The following is a 6,920-nucleotide window of genomic DNA, read 5'->3' as shown; positions in this document are numbered from 1 at the left end:
TGCGCAAGGGAAGTTCGGAGAAGGCTTAAGTCTCACGCGGCCGTGCTTCATATCAGTGCGGTCCGCGTGAAGGAGATTCAGAGGTGGAATTTTGGCTAAGTCAAGCTATGCGGCCGCGCCACATTTCTGCGCGGTCCGCGCCAACCCTCCGCCGCGGCCCGCTACATTTCTGCGCGGTCCGCGGCCCCCAACTTCAGAAGATGAAATGTTAGAGTTCAAAGAGCTGCCTTTTTGGGCGGTCCGCGCTGACCCCGCAGGGGTATTTTTGTCCGAAATTTCCAGCTCGGTATAAATAGATCTTTTTACCTTTTTTAGGTCAAGTTTGAGATTCTGAACAAGAGATGCGCTTGTGAGAACTATTGTGTAGCCTATTTTGGCAATTTTCCTCTTCAATATCATAATTTCTAATTAGTAATCAATCATTATGTTATTTACATCATCTATTTCTACTATTTCTTCTTTAATTATGTCTAGCTAAACCCATTAGCTAGGGTTGTGGCTCAACCCTAGTGTGGGTAGTTAATGGGTGTTGCCTTCTAGGGTGAGATTGAGATTGGGTATTTGTTAATTGGGTTAATTTTGGGTATCAATCTAGAATTTGTGGTTGCAAACATGAATTCAAGCTTAGTGGGTCTAACTCTTCTTGAGAAAGAGAGTCATATGATCCTAAAAGTTGACCAAACAAGGAATTGGGATGGACCCATGAGAATGGTAGTCCCAATTAACGGGTTAAACCTCGAAAGAGTAACTACCCTACTTGAACCCTAGTTGCTCGGTTTAATTGGCCTACCTAATTGGTCTCGAGAGAGTCAATTGGGCAAAATTGTTCTCTCTACCGAGAGGTGTGAGAATGAGTGCAATTGTGCAACGGTTATAGCAATAAACCTAGATTTATCAATCTCCCCTTAGTAGCTTCTACCCGTTAGCTAGCCACCTAGGTAGTGTCACGACCCTAGTGCCTTTTTCCTATATTAAGCACAACTTAGCAATATTTCCTTAGCATAATTTAGCTTTAATCCTTAGTTTACAATAGTAGTTTTAAATATAAAAACCCCCAAAAATGTTAGAAGTGCAATTAGAAGTACAAACGCAATTCTAGGCTAATCAGGCAATACAACTCCATTCCAAGCTCCCTGTGGAAATTCGACCCCGATCCACTATTCGGGTATTAGTTATTGCTACCCACTCTTCCTACCATTGTGTAGTGTTGAGACGGCCGCGATCAGTCACCGCCATGGTGTGGTCCTTACTACCCGCTGGAGCAACCGATACCCCACTTAGAACAGACTTTCAAACAAGCTGACATCGTTTATGGGACAGGCGAAGAAGAGGCGCTCGTAGCAATGAAAAGCTTGTTTTTAGAAGACAATGATATGGATTGCTGTGTTATCATTGAGGAGGAGGGGGAGGAAGGCCCTTCCATACAGGCCGTAAGCAGAGGAGCACGTCTCAATAACTGGTCTATCAGAACAACCAGAGCCCGGCGAGCCTCGGGCATTACTATTACTTATCTTGATGAACCAATGACTGTGACATGCAATGAGACAACGCAACAAATAGACATTGATTTAGTGGAAGATGACATACCAGATGAGATTGTCAAAGAAGTTGAAAACTTTGAGAACAGACCTAAGTCCAACCTGGACGAGACATAAGTTGTTAACCTGGAGATGCAGGAAACGTCAAGGAAACACGAATCAGCGTTCACTTATCGCCATCGGAAAAGAAGGAATACACAAAATTTCTAAGGGAATATGAAGACATATTGGCCTGGCCATATGATGACATGACTGGTCTGAGTACGTATATTGTGGCCCATAAACTGCCAACTGATCCGAACCGCCGGTAAAGCAAAAGCTCAGAAAATTTAAGCCTGATATGAGTTTGAAAATCAAGGAAGAAGTCACTAAGCAAGTCAAATCTAAGGTCCTCAGGGTAGTTGAATACCCGACATGGTTAGCCAACATTGTGCCAGTACCAAAGAAGGACGGGAAAGTGAGAGTTTGTGTCGACTACCGGGATCACAACCGGGCCAATCCGAAAGACGACTTCCCTTTGCCAAATATACACATCCTGATTGACAATTGCGCCAAGCATGAGCTGCAGTCATTCGTGGATTGTTTCACCGGTTACCACCAGATCTGGATGGATGAGGAAGATGCTGAGAAAACGGCTTTCATTATGCCGTGGGGAATGTATTGTTACAAAATGATGCCATTCGGTCTAAAGAATGCAGGGGCCACCTATATGAGGGCCGTGACTACCATTTTCCATGATATGATACACAAGGAGATCGAGGNAATTATTCTAGGGAGACCTTTCCTTGCAACGGGGAAGGCATTGGTTGATGTTGAAGCGGGTGAACTAACTTTCCGAGTAGGTGATGAAAAGGTAGTCTTCCATGTTTGCAAATCCATGAAGCAACCCAACAACACCGAGGTGTGTTCATTTGTGGACATTGTCACAAACTAGATCCATCAAAAGTCAAAGCCATTCAAGAACTACCACCGCCAAAGAACAAAAAAGAGGTGATGAGTTTCTTGGGAAGACTTAACTACATCAGCCGGTTCATAGCACAATCCACAGTCATTTGCGAGCCAATCTTTAAGATGTTGAAGAAAGACGCCGCTACCAAATGGACCGACGATTGTTAAAAGGCCTTCGACAGAATCAAGGAGTACTTGTCAACACCACCAGTCTTGGTCCCGCCTGAGCCAGGTAGACCCTTATTACTCTACCTTGCAGTGTTGGACGGAGCTTTCGGTTGTGTTCTGGGGCAACATGATGAAACAGGAAGGAAGGAACATGCCATTTACTACCTCAGCAAAAAGTTCACTCCGTACGAGGCCCGGTATTCTCTGTTGGAGCGCACCTGTTATGCTTACACTTGGGTGGCTTAGAAGCTAAGGCATTACTTCTGTGCCTACACTACATACCTCATATCAAGGATGGATCCTTTGAAGTACATCTTTCAGAAGCCCATGCCCACTGGCAAACTGGCCAAGTGGCAAATCCTATTGAGCGAGTTCGACATTGTCTACGTAACACAGAAAGCGGTCAAGGGACAGGCACTAGCAGATCACCTTGCGGAAAATCCCGTAGATGGAGAATATGAACCCCTAAAAACGTATTTTCCTAACGAAGAGGTATCATTCATAGGTGAAGACATTGCAGAATCCTATGATGGTTGGAGAATGTTTTTCGATGGAACGGCAAATTTCAAAAGAGTCGGTATAGGAGCAGTCTTGGTATTAGATACCGGTCAGCATTATCCAGTCTCCGCCAAGCTCAGGTTCCCCTGCACCAACAATATGGCCGAGTACGAAGCCTGCATCTTAGGGCTCAAGATGGCCATTGACATGCATTCAAGAGTTGCTAATAATCGGAGATTCAGATTTACTCATACATCAGGTACGAGAGGAATGGGCAACCAAGAACTCAAAGATACTCCCGTATCTGCATCATGTACAGAAGTTGAGAAAGAGGTTCACAAAGACAGAATTCTAACATGTTCCCAGAATCCAGAATGAATTCGCTGATGCATTGGCTACCCTGTCATCCATGATATAGCATCCCGATAAGAATTTCATTGACCCCATACCGGTGAAGATTCATAATCAGCCAGCTTACTGTGACCATGTTGAAGAGGAAGCAGACGGAAAACCTTGGTTTCATGATATCAAGGAATATTTGGCGAAAGGAGATTACCCGGAGCTTGCCAATCATACCCAGAAACGCACACTGCGGAGATTGTCCAACAACTTCTTTAACAGCAGAGGAATCCTGTATAGGAGGACTCCTGATTCGGGACTACTAAGGTGTGTCGACGCAAAGGAAGCATCCAGACTGCTAGAAGAAATTCATGCTGGGACCTGCAATCCACACATAAACGGTTTTGTCTTAGCCAAGAAGATACTCGGAGCTGCTTACTTTTGGATGACTATGGAGATAGATTGCATCCAGTACGTCCAGAAATGCCATCGTTGTGAGATTCATGCCGACATGATAAAGGTGCCGCCAAATGAGCTCAATGCAACAAGCTCGCCTTGGCCATTCGCCGCCTGGGGAATTGCCGTTATTGGTCCAATTGAGCCCATTGCTTCAAACGGGCACAGGTTTATCCTAGTAGCCATCGATTATTTCACCAAGTGGGTCAAAGTAGCTTCCTACAGGGCAGTGACTAAGAAGGTTGTGGCAGACTTCGTCCGCGACCGTATTGTTTGTCGATTCGGTATCCCAGAGTTGGTCATCATTGATAATGGCTCCAACCTCAACAGTGACTTGATGAAAGATATGTGTGAGAAACCTTCAGGATCAAACAGAAGAATTCCACAGCCTACAGGCCTTAGATGAATGGAGCCGTAGAAGCCGCATACAAGAATATCAAGAAGATATTGAGGAAAATGGTTGAGAAGCATAAGCAGTGGCATGAGAAGCTATCATTTGCTTTATTGGGGTATCGCACCACAGTCCGCACATCAACTGGGGCAACCCCCTACATGCTGGTTTATGGTACAGAAGCCGTCATTCCCACCGAAGTGGAAATTCCTTCCTTAAGGATTATACAAGAGGCCGAGCTCGACGACGCAGAATGGGTAAAAAGTCATTACGAGCAGCTAGCTCTTATAGATGGGAAAAGGATGAACGCAATTTGCCATGGTCAACTTTATCAGAACAGAACGTCCAGAGCCTTCAACAAAAAAGTCAAGCCGAGATAGTTCACACCAGGGCAGCTGGTATTAAAGAAAATTTTTCCGTATCAAGACGAAGCCAAAGGGAAGTTCTCGCCCAACTGGCAAGGGCCATACATGGTTCACCGGGTTTTGACAGGAGGAGCCCTCATACTTGCAGAAATAGATGGAGAAGTTTGGCCAAAGCCGATTAATTCAGATGCAGTCAAACGTTACTATGTGTAATCTTTATTGTTTTTCCTATATGATGTAATTGAACTACGCCTGACCTGATTCCCGTTTAAGAAGGGATACGTAGGCAGCCTTATGGGTTCGGTCATAATTCAATAAAATTTCCATTTCCCCCGAAATTGGAAACTGGGGCAGAATTTTGAGGAGGACCCTCAAAATTCCGAAGTAATTTCAGCCAGTCAGCGCGGGCAACCGTCGGAAGCATCAACCCATTAAACTGGGGAAGAATTTTGAGGGTCTCCTCAAAATTCCGTAGCAAGAGAGGTCGCAATGTCTTGAGCCACGTCACAGTCGTTGGTTCATCTGAAAGCTATTTTCAATTATGTACTTATGTCATATTTTTACCAAACCATGCATGGTTATTGCTGAAAACTGCTTGTTTAGTAACGCTACCCCAATGATACATACAGTATCACCAGAGCAAAGCCAAGCAGGTCAAGCAGAGCCGACAGAGATACGAACTAACCTTCCCCCTTTACAAAACTCACGATTTTTCTTTGGATGCGGGCACTTGGATTACGAAAGCATCTGACATACTATACACTCACGAGACGAGCATTGTTCAGGAATACTACTCTCAGAACTGTTGCACTTACCAAAATTTGCTATCCACACGCACCAGTGGCATTCCGTATGTCACGATAATTCCAGCAGTCACGATACCGCAATCTGCTATCAGCTAAGAAAACTCTATTACCATTTCCCCTTTTATTTCTTGCATAAGGCTACCATTCTGCCTTCCGAGACTAAATGTTGTCTCCCTCTGCATTTCCTACATTGCATAAGGCTACCATTCTGCCTTCCGAGACTAAACGCTGTCTCCCTCTACATTTCCTCCATTGCATAAGGCTACCATTCTGCCTTCCGAGGTTAAGCTCTACCTCCATTTACATTTGAATGGCTGAAAGATCGCCACCTTATCTACATTTGCATGGCTGAAAGATCGCCACTTTATCTACATTTGCATGGCTGAAAGATCGCCACATTATTTACATTCTGCATGGCTGAAAGATCGCCACATTATTTACATCTGCATGGCTGAAAGATTGCATAATTATTTACATTCTGCATGGCTAAAAGATCGCCACAGTATTTAAATTTGCATGGCTGAAAGATCGCCACCTTATCTACATTCTGCATGGCTGAAAGATTGCCACCTAATTTACATTCGCATGGCTGAAAGATCGCCACCTTATTTACATTCGCATGGCTGAAAGATTGCCACCTTATTTACATTCGCATGGCTGAAAGATCGCCACCTTATCTACATTCATATGGCTGAAAGATCGCCACATTATTTGCATTTGCATGGCTGAAAGATCGCCGCCTTATCTGCGTTTGCATGGGCTGAAAGATCGCCTCCTTATTTATATTTGCATGGCTGAAAGATCGCCACCTACTGCATTGCATGGGCTGAAAGATCGCCAAATACTGCATCTCATGGGCTTACAGATTGCCGAATTATCCAAAGGCGTCATTGTTCGGAGGCACCATTTTCATAGCCCGAGAATGCCATGTCATGGCCTGAGGACCCCTTTTATCTTGTGCATATCATTATTCAAAGGCATCATGGTTCGGAGGCATCATCCTCATATAGCCCGAGAGCATCATTTCATGGCCTGAGAATCCTTTATTCTACACTTCATGGCCCCGTACATCATGGTCTAAGGACGTCATTCTAACCGTCCAAAGACAACCTTCATGGTCCGAGGAAATTTGCATCATGTTTAAATTTACGCACCATATATGCTTGTATTGCTTATTTGCAGGTAAACCGACAAGCAACGGCCATCTCGGCAGGAGCGATCCCGCTCCAGTTCCCGCAGCCCTACCAAACATTAACCATTCCCCCGTCCTGAATATTGCGTCCGTTCTTGAAAGTCTCCATCGGCATACTCCGCCGATGGATCCTGAACTACATATGGCTCTATTCCTGAAAAACCGGGGATATGTAGGCAGCTCGGAAGCTAGGGCACGGCTTAAGCCTCCTCGAACCAT

This window comes from Nicotiana attenuata, unplaced genomic scaffold (genome assembly GCF_001879085.1).
Source record: "Nicotiana attenuata strain UT unplaced genomic scaffold, NIATTr2, whole genome shotgun sequence".
Taxonomy (NCBI): domain Eukaryota; kingdom Viridiplantae; phylum Streptophyta; class Magnoliopsida; order Solanales; family Solanaceae; genus Nicotiana; species Nicotiana attenuata.
Note: the sequence above shows the minus strand (reverse complement) of the source record.